Here is a 14,877-nt window from a genome sequence, read left to right as displayed (position 1 = left end):
ACAGCTGGAATGAACCTAAACTCTGGCCCTGTCCTGCTAGATGTCCCAGATGCTGTGGAGTAGCAGCGAGTCTGAAGCAGCTGTGTTGCTGTTGCTGTCACACTGATTTTCCGCGGCTCGCCCTGCACCCGCAATCCACAGCTTGCTAACGCTCAGACACCACACTATGGCACTCAGTCAATACAAACAGCTCAATACATTCAAAAGAAATATCAGGCTATTTAGAGAGGCATAGCAACACGGTATAGATGAAGGAAGCAAAACAGCACAAATATCAACGTTACCTAACTGCTGCCGAGAGTGCTGCTCAGGATAAACACCCATTTCTTCCACGTGGCTTCCTGGAAAAATGTATAAATAGCTCCATGAATACCAAAGCAGAAACCAAGCTGTGAAGTTCTTTAGACTTATTTTTGGCTGGTTAGTTGACTGACTGATTGATCCACCCATTCGTTCATTCAATTTGGGGTCATGGGGCCTCTTGCTTGCACCAGGTGTTGCTCTGTGCCCTGGAATGAGCCCTGAATCCCAGTGACATGTGCCTGATCTCATGGACCTTGTTTTCAAAGGCAGGACGGAGACAAGAAACAAGCGAACACGTGGCCTGGGATTCAGGTAGTGACATGCGTGCTGAGCAAACCAGAGCAGGAGGATCTACCAGGGATGTCCAGGGAGAAGCCCAGAGGGAGCAAAAGCTCAGGTCCAGGGGCAGGAAGGGGCTGGAAGGTTGAGTAATAGAAAGGCTGTTTGTCCGAGAACTTGGCTGGTGTGCACGGCAGGGACCTGACCGTGCCCGGCTTTGCACGTCGTGCTAAGGAGTTCGGGTGACAGCAAATGCTATGAGCAATTTTCACTGTAACGGCACTGCTACTAGGGAAGGGGCTGATCACACAGGACACGTCAAAAAGCTTGTGGAAAATGGAATTGAAAGGTAAAACTATTTTAGTGCAAAATCTCACGATACACATTTTCTATGATGTTTTTGAAGACTCTTTGTTAGAAAAACTGATGGAGTGAGTTTTTTAGTCCTGGGAAGTCATTCTTTTGGGTCAAACATCACAACTTCACTTAAGATAAACCGTAATTGTGGGGCCAGTGCTGTGGCGCAGTGGGTTAAAGCTGCGGCCTACCGTGCTGGCATCCCATATAGGCGCTGGTTCTAGTCCTGGCTGCTCCTCTTCTGATCCAGCTCTTTGCTATGGTCTGGGACAGCAGTAGAAGATGGCCCAAGTGCTTGGACCCCTGTACCCACGTGGGAGACCTGGAAGAAGCTCCTGGCTCCTGGCTTCGGATCAGCTCAGCTCTGGCCGTTGCATTCGTGTGAGGAGTGAACTAGCAGAATGGAAGAACTCTTTCTCTCTGGCTCTACCTCTCTCTCTAATTCTGTTTTTCAAATAAATAAAATAAAACTTTAAAAAAAAACCTCAATTGTAATTATGCTCCTTGACTTTCCACGGCAGGACAGCTTATAAACTTGCTGTAACTTGCAAACATCACAAGAGGAAAATGCATTGAACACAGCACCCTGTCCATCATCCTGGCTTGGTGACACAGTGTGCTGCAGGCCACAGGTCACTTCTCCTTGTGACGGAGGGGCTCCCTGGCAGCTGTGGCTGTTGAGGATCCACAGCACGGTGCCAGATATTGCCAGCTGGGGAAAGATCAAAGCACAAACCCATCTGTTGAAAAATTGGGAAGATGCACCATTGTAAGTGGAACTGTCGTAAGTTGAGGACGGTCTACATCTTGACTTCTCCATTTTATAGTTCCTGTCCCTACTGGAATATAAGACCCCGAAGCCAGGGGATTCATTCATTTTGTTTTCTGCTACACTGAGCACTTGGTAGGTGCTCAACAAATATTTGTTGAGCGGCTGTATTGGAACAGATGTCACTGGGTTTGGCCACATATATCTGGGCATGCAGGACGCATGTGTTCTGGGCTTCTGTTTCCCGTGCACATTCCCGTCCCTTCTAATCTTTCTGCCTTAATCACTTTAAATGTACTGACGGGCACAATTGACCAATTAATAGCACTTCCACTCCTGTTACATCATTTGTAATCCATGATGCTCTTTCTACTTGTAATGGTCTTTCAATTTTTCATGACCCAAAATGGAGGACATGCATAATGAATACAAATAGCAATTGATTCAATGTAATGCATATTCTACTGCTCGCTGGCTTATGCCTGTTATTAATGACAGAAATCAAGTGAATTCTCCTGGGAACACCAATGACATACAACCTTTAATGCAAGATGTTGGAGCGCTAGGGGTCCTAAATTTTCCTAATTACTGCGCAACAGCAGGTATTAATTTCCCAGACGGCAGCCTCTGTAAATAAGAACATCAGCGTCTCTGCTTGGTCCAAGTTCTTTTTGCTGAGCACAAAACCCATCATGTAACCCATTTTTACTTTGCCAGACTATTTGTGTGTGTGTCTCCAAAAAAAAAAAAAAGATACACTTGAGAGATTGCCTTATGAGCAAAGCATAAAGGAATGCCACTTGTGCAAAATCAAATTTATTGTCAGCTACAGGGATTGCATGTTTGCTGGAATGCTAATACTCCATGATACAGATTCCGCTAAGCTTCAGCCAGTGTCTCGGGCATTAGCGCATCACAAAGGTGATAAAGCAAAACGAAAAAGAAGAAACAGGCACGAGACTGAAATGTAGAATATGGTGGGGACATGCTTTTAAAAGCTCTGCCTGGCTACACGTGCAGTCTTGGCTCCGACTGACCAAGGATGGGCTGGTCTGCAGAAACCAACCTCTTCTCCCATCAGTGGGAAACCCGGGAAGCAGGTGTTTTCTTGGAGGCACTGGTGGGTATGGTGAGCAGCTCACCTTGGCTGGTTCTGGAAAACAGCAAAGCATGTGTCCGAGAGGTCTCTGAAGAGAGGGGGCTGAAGCATGCAGGGGCATTTATTGAAACCCACCCACTTTAAGATTTTAAAATTTTTATTTATTCTAAAGGCAGAGAGGGGGAGAGAGTGAGAGCGAGAGCCAGAGTGAGAGATCTTCGATCTGCTGGTTGACTCCCCAAATTCCAATGCTCAGGGCTGGGCTGGGCTGAAGCCAGGAGCCCAGGGTGCAGTCTGGGTCTCCCATGTAGGTGGCTGGGACCCAGCCACTTGAGCCATCACCTGCCACCTCCCAGGGAGCACATGAGGAGCAGAGTCTGGACATGGACCCAGGCACTCAGATATGGCATGCAGGCATCCCAAGCCATGTCCTTAGCACGGTACCACATATCTGCTCCCCATCCACCATCATGTCATCCATGTCCCAGCATGCCAGCTGCTGCTGCCACCATCGCCCCCTGCAGCACAAGCCAGCTTTCCAGCAAAAGGAAGGCTGAGGGACAGGAGGGGTGGCAGTGGTTCTGGGGCCACATCACCATCAGTTCTCAGGCCACACACACCCTGGCAGATCTGCACCCACCGGGAACTGGGCTTTGAGTAGGTGCAATTTCAAACCCATGGAAGCACGGGCCTGACAAAACATGCCCTGCTAATTTGGGGCCCACAGTGGTTTCAGCAAAATCTAAACCAGGCTCAGTAGAGTGCCTTCTGCCTTTGAGGATGTATTTGCATCTGAGAGCAAGTGCTGCTTGGGAGGTGGAGGGAGCCTGGGGATGGAAGGGGAGCAGTGACATGGGCAAGGGAAGCCGAGCAGACGGCAGAGGGTACACGAGCAAGTGGGCCACCGCCTCCAGTGACCGCAGGCCCAGCTCACAGGGCATCCTTGGAATTCCCTCAGCACGGGGTGAGTGAGCCGGCGCACTCACACCCAGGTAGCCGCAGTCACGGTTCAGGGTGCCCGACAGGTGTGGCTTGTCGGGCTCATTCAGACTCCCATGCTTATGGCCAAAGCGGGTTCCTGGAGCTTGAGGGCAGCCCGCCTGCCAAAGACACAGTGGGAAGAGGCGGCTCCAGTCACCTGTGGGCTCAGGCACGCCCTCCAGGGTTTCTGAAGTCCATCCCCACCTCCCACTTAGGGAAACTTCCCCGTTACTCATGATCAAAATGTGTGACGCACGTGCATGGGGCACACTGCTGAGAGAGACTTGCAAGGGGATGGAAAAACTCCCCTGCTGGCTTCCCTACTCCAGGGAGAGGTAGATTTCCAGCTAAAATGTAGGAAATACGCGTGCCCTCCTCCCCCATGTCATATGTCTATGTGAGAGAAGAAAGAATTCACAACCAGTTCTAAAAAAAGAGCCAAACTAAGAAAGAAAAAACATTCCCAGACCACGGAGCAAGAGAATGGCAGCAAGAACAGTGCGACATGCAGAGAGGAGGGAGGGTTTTAGTCTATATCACAGGGGAAAAAAGACGCAAAAAAATTCTTGGTGCCTTAAACATTTTCCCCAGATGAATCCATTGTCTGTGCTGGAATATTCTGGCTGCCCTTTGGCCCCTGGTGGCCAGTAGGGCCCCATTTCATGCTGGAGTTCATTGTTTAAACCAAAGATTTCCACAACATCTCCACTTCTTCTGCTATCTTGGAAGCAAAACTCCTTTCTTAATGAATAAAACCAGAAACCACACGAATGAGTATTTGCTTAATGCTTATTATGTGTGAGTTGTGTAGGAGGTACTGTGTCACTTAATACAACATGTCTACGGCCCCTGTTCCTGACCCATTTTACAGAGGAAGAAGCTGAGGCTCAGAGAGGTTGAGAGGCTAGCCTGAGGTCACACAGCAGGCGCAGCTGGGACTGGAAGCCAGGCGGACTGACTCCATCACCCACACTATCTTTCTTCCATGTGCCTGGATTACTTCCCTGGATGATCAAATGTTTTCTATAAACATACATTCTGCATTAATTGTTTCCATCCCAAGGATGTGATGGTTTGATACTTCACCCCATGGCAAGTGCAATATGTGACACCTTCGCATGAACTGCATCCCCAGCCAGGGCTCATCAAAGGAGAAAAGTGGCTCCGACTTTCCAAGAATAAACTCTCATCTTTGCATCCTGCACCACACAAACCCTGGGTCCCTGCACTAGAACACACCCTGGGTCCCTGCACCACACACACCCTGGGTCCCTGCACCAGCACACACCCTGGGTCCCTGCACCACACACACCCTGGGTCCCTGTACCACACACACCCTGGGTCCCTGAACCACACACACCCTGGGTCCCTGTACCACACACACCCTGGGTCCCTATACCACACACCCTGGGTCCCTGTACCACACACACCCTGGGTCCCTGTACCACACACACCCTGGGTCCCAGTACCACACACACCCTGGGTCCCTGCACCACACACACCCTGGGTCCCTATACCACACACACCCTGGGTCCCTGCACCACACACACCCTGGGTCCCTGCACCACACACACCCTGGGTCCCTGTACCAGCACACCCTGGGTCCCTGTACCACACACACCCTGGGTCCCAGCACCAGCACACACCCTGGGTCCCTGCACCACACACACCCTGGGTCCCTGCACCACACACACCCTGGGTCCCTATACCACACACACCCTGGGTCCCTGTACCACACACACCCTGGGTCCCTGTACCAGCACACCCTGGGTCCCTGTACCACACACACCCTGGGTCCCAGCACCAGCACACACCCTGGGTCCCTGTACCACACACACCCTGGGTCCCTGCACCACACACACCCTGGGTCCCAGTACCACACACACCCTGGGTCCCTGCACCAGCACAACCTGGGTCCCTGCACCACACACACCCTGGGTTCCTGCACCAGCACACCCTGGGTCCCTGTACCACACACACCCTGGGTCCCTGTACCACACACACCCTGGGTCCCTGCACCACACACACCCTGGGTTCCTGCACCAGCACACACCCTGGGGCCCTCACCAGCACAGCCTGGATCCCTGAACCAGCACACACCTGGTCCTTCGCCAGTACAGCCCTGTGAGTTTTCTCCCACACCCATCTTAAAAACACCTACTCTCAACATATAGGGGCATTCAAAGAGGATAAGGAAATCAATTTTGTTTGCGTCTCTTTGCTACCTACTCAGCCACCGGACTCCAGATTGAGTAAAAATGTGAAACGTGCAAATGGTACTGCATTCTGATGAGCTCTCGTTGGCATTAACTAAATAAAAGGGGATGTGTGTGTGATTATAGATGGAACCGTTGCTTAGAAAGCACTTGAGCGATTGCTTAGGTTCACATTTATTTCAGGGTGATCCTGAGTCTGAAGAAGAACTGACATTTTTTTTCCCCAGCCAGGCTTATAAACACGGACCCAGAGAGGCCTCTCATTCTTCTAAACGTCTCTTCGGGAGGAGACAAGAGGGAGAGAGCGCCTGCCTGATAGTGTTAAAAGCGTACGGTTTGCTTTTCCACGGTATTTCTATTACAGTGTAAGTGTGTATCTGGCAGAAGCTTAGACGCGCATAAATGCTATTTGCTAAATTTAAAAGAAGGATGGTTTTCCCACTTCTAACACTTAGGGACTTATAAAAGATAATGTCTTAAGAGCCAGAAAAATCCACTACTAAACACAGATAAAAGACCCTCTTAGTTCTCTAAATATTTAGAGAATGGGTCTAGAGGAGGACCAGAGTAGACGACACGGAAGCCAGACTGGAGACAACGGCAACCCGCGCCCCGGGAAGACAGCTTTCCGTCTGCAGGAGTGGCGGTGGGGGTGTGCCCGCGTGCAGACACGCACAAGACAGGACGCATAATTTCAGGCCAAAGCAGTCAACGATTCCATGCCTGGGTCTTGTCCCTCTGCTGGCTCGCGGGCGGTAATCGCAGCAGCCATGGCCAGTGTCAGGCCCAGATCAGGCGGCAGGATTCACTTAGAAATGGTGGCTGGTCACCGTGTGCCTTTGTTTAACCGCCGCCTCATCTAGTCCTCCTGATAAGCCAGTGTTTTGACACGCGGCCGCTGTGTGAGGAGGCGGAGCCCGCGTGGTGGGGAGCTGGCGGCGGCCTCCCTCCGAGCCCGTGCCTTCCTCTCGTTCACCAGTGTGGGGCAGGTGGGCGGAGGGCTGCGCACTGCGCGCTGGTGATGCGCCCTGGCTGGCTGCCCGGTCCGCTGGCGGCGGACGGGACGGGGCTGGCTGTACAATAAGGCCAGTGAGGAGATCGGGGCTTCAGACTCGTCTTCGCTACTGTAAACTCCTGGCGAGCCTCGGACACCCAGCCAGAAACGAATGTGTCTGAGGGCTGTGACGTCATGCGCAGGCGCCCCCACAGATGGCATGTTCAGGCAGAGACCACCGAAAAAAACCATGTCAATTGCAAAATGCACATTGGTTAGGTCATGCATTTACAAGACAAAGTCAACTGTTTACTGCTGATTTAGCCTTCATTTTAAAAATAGATTTATTTACTTTATTTGAAAAGCAGAGTGACACAGAGTCAGGAAGAGACAGAGATCTTCCATCTGCTGGTTGACTCCCCAGATGGCTGCAATGGCCAGGGCTGGGCCAGGCTGAAAGCCAGAAGCCTGGAACTCCATCTGGGTCTCCCATGTGGGTGGCAGGGGCACATGTATTTGGGCCACCTTCTGCCACCTTCACAGGCACATTAGCAGGGAGCTGTGTCAGAAGCAGAGCAGCCAGGACTCCATGGGCACTCTGATGTCACAAAGCAGAGGCTTAACCCCCTGTGCCACAACATCGGTGCTCCCAATTTAGCTTTGTTAAAAACTTAATAATCTGAACAGTGAGATGCTCGGACAATAATGACTCAGACAGATGATGCCAAGCTGGAAATTCTGAAAACACAAATAATCAAATAGGTCACTAAGTATAAAGTGGAAAAGAAACTGTTAACCTTGTTTGTGTTCAGTACCTTTGGAAGATTCTGCAAGCCACAGACACACCTGGGCTTGGAGCGTGCAGACAACAAGGACGGTGCGTCAGAAATGAACTCAGGAAAGCTGGAAAGGATACCTGCAGTGCTGAAGTGTCCCGGGGAATAGCTCCATAACCAAGAAGGGAGAGGACCTGGACGCCTAGGCTGACAGGAGGACTCAGAAGCAAACCGCTGGGAGAGGGCATAGTTCAGAGGCAGAACTGGAGACTGAATTAAGGAAAGCAGAAGGTTCGGACTAAAGGGAAAGTAAAGTTTCAAGGGAAAAAGCTTGCTAAGCTGTGGGATTAAGTGAGAAAAGTGAGGGCAATAAGATGTTGTGGCTAAATGGAAGATCTAGAAAAGGGAGTTAAGAACAGCTCTTTCCCTCTCAATATCCAGCTGATTTCTGAAAATGTAGCCCGCTGTAGTTGACGCATTTCGATAAAACTGAATTGAAGTTGTACTTTGTGGAAAAGGCAGATTGGGTAAAATGTTAAAGAAGGAGCGAAGCTTTGTTTTCGTGTATTACATTTCACTCCTAAACCGAGGCGCTAGGGCACCTGCCCTGTGTAGCACTGCACAAATAATAACCAGCTCCGTCTCCCTCCCATGCCACGTTTGTCCGCCAGGGCTCAGACAGTCCAGACTTGGTGCTTGGGATGGCAGTGTAGAGGGGCTGGTAACTTTGAGAAATGGAGCCTAGGGCCGGCCTTGTGGCATAGCAGGTTAAGCCATTGGCTGCACCTGGGAAAGCAGTGGAAGACGGCCCACATCCTTGGGCCCCTGCACCTACATAGGAGATCTGGGAGAAGCTCCTTCCTCTTGGCTTTTTGGTCTGGCCTAGCCCTGGTTGCTGCAGCCATCTGAGAAGAGAACCAGCAGGTGGACACTCTGTCTCCACCTCTCTCTCTGTAACCCTGCCTTTTAAATAAATAAATCTTTTTTAAAAAAAGAAGTGGAGCCTAGTGGGAGGTCACTAGAGGCACTGCCCTTGGGAGGGGACTGTTAGTTCTCATGGACCTGCAGTAGTTTTCCATGAGAACCAGTTACAAAAAGAGCCAGTCTGGCCCCTGTCCTGCTCTGGCTCCCTCTCTGGCCGAGCAGTCTCCTCCTTTCGCACTCATGCCCCCCATGATGCATCCATCTGGAAGGGGCATGGCCAGCAGAGCCCTCACTAAGGCAGGACTATGCTCTTGGGCTTTCAGCTTCCAAAATTGTGAGATAAATAAACCTCTTTACAAATAAGCACCTGGCGTCAAGTGTTTCATTATAACACTTCAGAGTGGACTGATACCCACACAGAAGATTCATAGAATGATAATCTCTGTAAATAACACTCTCACCTCAGAATCAGCCCTTAAGGCTTCCTGGTCTGACTGAAAGGCCTATGAGAGCATTTCAGGCATGGGAAACCAAGAAACTATGGCAAAAAAATGTTCTACAAGAAAGATCTCTGTGAGTGAGACCCCAGTGGAAAGAAAGGGCCATCAAAGAAGGATGTACTTTTCTCTGAAGGGAGAATAGAACTTCTGTGGGGAGCAACTGGGAGCAACTCGGACTAGACTAAGTTACTCGAATTAAGACTTATTCTATGCATCTGCTCTCCCACAACATGGCGCTGGGAGAGGAGAAAACAGCTTCTACGCAGCTGCCTCTTGCCAACTTGAGTGATGATCTCCAGGAGCTGATCCTGCTCCTGATTGCAGGAGAGCAGCGTACTCGGCGTGTGGGCAGCCGGGTTGGGATTGGCGGAAGAGGACTATAAAGGAGGAGAGAGACAACATGCACCAGGAACATCTAAGGGGAACATCTATCTGAAGGAACACCTGTGCAGCCCCCGAGAGAGCCGGCCGGCGGTGTGCCGCTCCCCCGCGGAAGTGGGGAATGTGGCAGGGGGAACCGCCCTTCCACGGAGGTGGAAGGGTCGGTAGCCAACCCGGGAAGAACCAGCAGCAAACCCGGGGAGGGCCGAGCAGACGAAAGAACAGCGCAGGGTCTTGTGTCGCTCCTCCACGAAGACGGGGAGCGACAAACTTCCACTTTGCTTATGGCCCTGTCTAAATACTGACAGAGTTTGTGGACTTGGAAGACTTCCATAGCCTTGGCAGCTCATGACAAGAGCCTTGGGTGATCACTGACGTCATAAATAAGAGTGTAAATTGTTAAATTAACAAAAGAAATCACTGTGCACTTACATACTCCCCATGTAGGACCTCTGTCCTTAATCAGTTGTACTATGAGAATTAACTGCAAAACTTGTTCTCAAAGAGTACTTTATATGTTGTGTGTGTGTGTGCATGTGTGTGTGCAAACTGTTGAAATCCTTACATAGTAAAAGCTTTAAAACAAAACAAAACAAAAAAGCAACATGGATTGACATAAGCAGGTACCATTATGACATCATCCTACATACAGGTGGGAAAACTGAGGCTTGGAGAAGTCGAGCGACTTTCCCAAGGTCGCATAGTCAACTCAGCTGTAAGGAGGTGGCAGAGCGCCAGGACACTCGAGACCCCTCTGCTGTGCTTCCTTTGAGAGTCAGACAGTGGGTGAGTGATAATATTTTTCTCTCCCTAATCTCTCAGCTTTTGAACCTTTGAGGAACTCAGTAGATGTATGACACAACTCTACATTCTTTATAAAAGAGGAGAAATGAGTAAATTGACCTTAAAATAGACCCATTTGCCTTTAAAACTAAACACTAAAGATTTATAATTAAACCTTAGAAATTCCCTCCAGGATTAAGTTGACAGAACACAAAAATAAGGGGACAGATAGACTGGAAAGATATCTTCTTCTGCTATTTCACAATGAGATCAGGTCAGAAAAATCCCTCCAAGTGCTGCAGACATATCCTACCAGCACTGTGTGTGTCACAGCACTCTGTGTGTGTGACACCAGCATCGTGAGACACTGGCACCATGTGTGATACCAGCACCGTGTGTGACATGAGCAGTGTATGACAGTGGCACAGTGTGTGACAGTGGCATTGTGTGTGGCACTGGCATTGTGTGTGGCACAGGTACCATGTGTGACACCAGCAGTGCATGACAGTGGCACCATGTGTGTGACACAGGCACTGTGTGACAGTGGCACTGTGTGTGACAGCATGTTAAAGAAGTGTTTCCCACCATAGAGGCAGATGCAGGTGCTGGTGTCTACAGCTCCCACGAAGCAGCAGCCTGAGCGAACCTTGTCCTGAAGGCCCCATGCCTTCTGCAAAGATGTTTGTTAGAAATGTCCTTGGGACCGGCACTATGGCCCAGTGGGCTAGGCCTCTACCTGTGGTGCCAGCATCTCGTGTGGGCACCGGCTCATGCCCCAGCTGCTCTTACTCCAATCAAACTCTCTGCTATGGCCTGGGAAAGCAGTGGAGATGGCCCAAGTGGTTGGGCCCCTGCTCCCACATGGGAGACCCGGATGAAGTTCCTGGCTTCAGATCGGCTCAGCTCTGGCCATTGCAGCCATCTGGGGAGTGAACCAGCAGCTGTTAGACCTTTCTCTCTGACTCTTCCTCTATGTCTGTAACTCTACCTCTCAAATAAAAATAAATAAATAAAACCTTAAAAAGTATTCTTATCTTCGGGCTTCACTTCTACGTGTAGCCCTACCAACAGTTCAACATCCCTCCCTCACTCATTCATTCAACAAACATTTACAGACCTCCAATTCTGCACAGAAATAATCCCAAAAGTAACAAGGCACATTTCCCACTCCTCAGGAAGTGCATCTAGGGAAGAGTAGTATAGATGAATAATTATAAAGCCATGAGCCACGGGGTAACATAGGCTCTGTCCCGTGGGCGGCCCCATTTTTGTAAGCATGTGCCGTGTGCTTGGGCACTCAGATGACTGAAGCCAGTCCAGGCACCATTCCCTCACCAGTGGAGACCCCGCTAACATGAGAGGAAGTGATGAATGTCCACTTTCAGCCCAAATGGAGTAACAGACACTTGATTTAGTCTCCCACTTTAAACAGTCAAAAGAATGGACAAAATGTGTGAAACACCAGCAGGCGAGAGGCTGGAACTGGCAAATACAAAACAGGGTTCCCTGCACAGAGGGAAGTACATGAAGCCGGCCAAGCTCACTGCCTGGGCACAGCACACGGAGGAGCCCAGCAGACTCCGCAAGAGGAGTAGACGACACTGAGAGTCCGAGGGGCCCTCGACTGCCCGGGTTTATGGGAAGAGCACAGAGGGGACAGAGCCGCCCAGAGCATGCTCCAGAGGGTCCCCCCTCAATATCCAGCTGAGGATGGAAAAGTGCAGGCGTGCAGGGGAGCTCCCCAAGGGCAGGGGAAAAGTCATACTAAAGGATTGAGACTAAGAACAATAGCTGCTGCTCACACAGACCCCACAATAGCTTCTGTCCCCACCACTCCTGGAAGGAAACCTCAAGAGACACTGGGAGACACAGGGCAGTTTCCCCCTCAGCCAAGCATTGTCCTGGCACCTAATGAGTTTTAAAAAGCCAAGTGCAATGGGTAAAACCTTGTGTCTCAGGACTGGCACTGTGGCATAGCGGGTGAGGCTGCTGCCTGTGGTGCCAGCATCCCATATGGACACCAGTTCGAGTCCCGGCTGCTCCACTTTCGATCTAGCTCTCTGCTATGGCCTGGGAAAGCAGCAGAAGATGGACCAAGTCCTTGGGCCCCTGCACCTGCATGGGAGACCTGGAGGAGGCTCCTGGCTCCTGGCTTTGGATTGGCACAGTTCCGGCCATTGCCTTCAACTCTACCCCGGCTCATCCCTAGCCATTGCAGGCATCTGGGGCTGGGACCCGGGGGATGGCAGTTCTCTCTCTCTGCCTCTCAAATAAATACATAAATAAATACACAGTTTTAAAAGGGAAAATTATTGCAGATTACTAGACAGAAATGATGCATGTGGGAAGGAAGCAGAGTGACATTTGTCAAATACTGAATAAAAAAACAAGCTGGCGGTCCAGAATTCTATAGTTAGGGGAAATACCTTTTAAAAGTGGAGGGGAAGAAATACTTTGTTCAGAGATACCAAGACTAAAAGAATTCAATACTGGCAGACTTCACTAGAAGGAACATTAAATCAGATGGAAGGTGGGGTCTACAGACAGGAATGGAAAGCACTAGAAGGCGGGGTCTATAGGCAGGAATGGAGAGCACTGGAATGGGCGGGGTCTGTAGGCAGAAAGAGGAACACTGGAATGGGTGGGGTCTATAGCAGGAATGAAGAGCATTGGAAAGGGTAGATACACGTCCGCCTGTGGTTTAATCCTGCAGGATTACTACACTACATGTACAATAGCACCAAATCATTTGATGGTAGCTTATTATAATAAGCTATGTATATACATAAATACACTGTGAATATGTGTATTTATGTATATACACACTATAAATCCTAAGGTAACAACTAAAATGCCAAAACAAATGGTTGTGGATGACAAATCCATAAGAAGACATAAGATTAAATTGTAAAAAAATTAGTAAATCAAAAAGGAAAAAAAAAGAGAAAAAAAATTAAGAAGAGATGGAACATAAAGAAAACAAAGAGCATTTACACCTAATCATATCACATTAAATATGAATGGTCTAAGTGGCCAAACTAAAAGGAAGAGGTCGTCAGATTGGATAAAAATGTGAGACCCAACTATGTGTTGCTTATTTCAATTGTGCTAGCAGAAATTGGTTAACAGCAAATGATGGAGAAATACACCAGGCTAACACCAATAAAAAGAAAGCTATATTAACATCAGGCATAAGAGATTTCAGAGCAAAGAGTATTAGTGGAGTAAAGACTCATTTCATAATGGTAAAGGCGCCAATTCATCAAGAACACATAACAAGCACAAATCATAAATATCTATGCAGCCAATATAAGAGTTTCAGAGTACATGCCACAAAACAGGTGTAACTGCAATAAAAATAATGGCTTTAATGATATATAGAAAAAGCAGGCTGGCGCTGCGGCTCAGTAGGCTAATCCTCCGCCTGTGGTGCCGGCTCCCTGGGTTCTAGTTCCGGTTGGGGCACTGGATTCTGTCCCGGTCACTCCTCTTCCTGTCCAGCTCTCTGCTGTGGCCCGGGAAGGCAGTGGAGGATGGCCCAAGTGCTTGGGCCCTGTACCTGCATGGGAGACCAGGAGAAGCACCTGGCTCCTGGCTTTGAATCAGCGTGGTGCACCAGCTGCAGCGGCCATTGGGGGGTTGAAGGAAGACCTTTCTCTCTGTCTCTCTCTCTCTCTCACTGTCCACTCTGCCTGTCAAAAAAAAAAAAAAAAAGAGAAAAAAAGAAAAAGCAAAAAAAGCAAACACAAAATCAATAAGGAAATAGAATATTTAAACAATACTACCAAACAACCTTTTAAGTTGACATTCATAGAACATTTCACCCCAAAACAGAACACACATTCTTTTCAGAGCACACATGGACATGGACAACAAATAGGACTCTTAGTAAATTTAAATCTTAGTAAATTAATTATAAGTAATAATTCTTCATAAACAAAAAACTCTTACTAACTTTATTTAATTTTTTTTTTGACAGGCAGAGTGGACAGTGAGAGAGAGAGACAGAGACAAAGGTCTTCCTTTGCCGTTGGTTCACCCTCCAATGGCCCCCGCGGCCGGCGCGCTGCGGCCGGCGCACCGCGCTGATCCGATAGCGGGAGCCAGGAGCCAGGTGCTTTTCCTGGTCTCCCATGGGGTGCAGGGCCCAAGCACCTGGGCCATCCTCCACTGCACTCCCTGGCCACAGCAGAGAGCTGGCCTGGAAGAGGGGCAACCGGGACAGAATCCGGCGCCCCAACCGGGACTAGAACCCAGTGTGCCGGCGCTGCTAGGCGGAGGATTAGCCTAGTGAGCCGCGGCGCCGGCCTCTTACTAACTTTAAAACTAAAATTAAACTTAGTAAATTAAATCAAGTCACACCGAGTGTATTTTATGATCACATGGGATTAAATAGAAAGTCAGGTCAGTGCAGTCTTGAAGCTGCTGCTTGGGATGCCTGAGTCCCGTGGATTTAGGCCATGGCTCTGCTCCCCGTTTCACCTTCTGCTAAAAGCAAACCCTGGGAAGCAGCAG

The 14,877-nt window shown here is 49.4% G+C and overlaps 1 long non-coding RNA gene across 1 annotated transcript; it reads right to left on the bottom strand.

The window, feature by feature from the left end:
* Positions 1–279: 279 nt before the first annotated feature.
* LOC108178970 (uncharacterized) lies at positions 280–14,039 on the bottom strand. Its single transcript, XR_016224996.1, has 3 exons — positions 13,922–14,039; positions 2,775–2,861; positions 280–341 (listed from the first exon to the last, which is right to left on the bottom strand). It is a non-coding gene; the product is annotated as an uncharacterized LOC108178970 (long non-coding RNA).
* Positions 14,040–14,877: the final 838 nt, after the last annotated feature.

The sequence above is a fragment of the Oryctolagus cuniculus genome, chromosome 18 (assembly GCF_051225735.1).
Source record: "Oryctolagus cuniculus isolate XC-2025 breed Fujian yellow rabbit chromosome 18, ASM5122573v1, whole genome shotgun sequence".
Lineage (NCBI taxonomy): Eukaryota > Metazoa > Chordata > Mammalia > Lagomorpha > Leporidae > Oryctolagus > Oryctolagus cuniculus.
The sequence above is the reverse complement of the archived record's forward strand: the minus strand, read 5'-3'. Positions and strand labels throughout refer to the sequence as shown.